The sequence below is a fragment of the Panulirus ornatus genome, chromosome 5, assembly GCF_036320965.1.
Source record: "Panulirus ornatus isolate Po-2019 chromosome 5, ASM3632096v1, whole genome shotgun sequence".
Lineage (NCBI taxonomy): Eukaryota > Metazoa > Arthropoda > Malacostraca > Decapoda > Palinuridae > Panulirus > Panulirus ornatus.
This window is the reverse complement of record NC_092228.1, coordinates 23,787,981-23,788,846: the sequence shown is the minus strand read 5'-3', so window position 1 is coordinate 23,788,846 and position 866 is coordinate 23,787,981.

Sequence of the window (866 nt, the reverse complement as noted above, 5' to 3'; positions counted from 1 at the left end):
ATTAAATACTTTTAGACATACCGTGGTGTGTGGAGGGTTCACTGAATACCAAACAACTAGGTGAGAGACAAGTGGTTGAGAGTGTAGGAGACGGTTTACTAAAATGGTGTGGACCCATGGGGAGAATGAAAGTGGTGGGAACGACGAAGACAATTTCTGTTTCAGAAACGACATGTTGGAAGGGAATACCGACCACATGATGGAGGGATGGAAATAAGAATGCTTTGGTTTATTGGGATCATAGCATGCCGGGGGGTGAAAGGCGCACACGGGAGCGAACGAAATAAACCAATATGATACACAGGGGACGATGTGCTCTTAATGACAATGGGAAACTAAGGTTTATTATACTTGACAGCTAGAGACTGAAAATGAAAATATGCATACATACTTTGTCAGTTCCTCGAACTGAAGGAAATTGAAAAGATATTTGAAAGAGAGAGCGAGAGAGAGAGAGAGAGAGAGAGAATACAGCAAATTTAAATATCAAAGAAACTATTTTAAAATTCACGCATATATATATATATATATATATATATATATATATATATATATATATATATATATATATATATATATATATATATATATATATATCACATACAAACCTCCAACAGCCAGGATTGAACCCGGGACTCCTGTGCAATAGGCGGGAATGCTAACCGCTAGAATATGGGCATGGCTAATAGCGCGAAGTAGCGCTAGGAAAAGACAACAAAGGCCACATTCCTTCACACTCAGTCTCTAGCTGTCATGTATAATCAACTGAAACCACAGCTCCCTTTCCACATCCAGGCCCCACAGAACTTACCATGGTTTACCCCAGACACTTCACACGCCCTGGTTCAATCCATTGACAGCAGTCG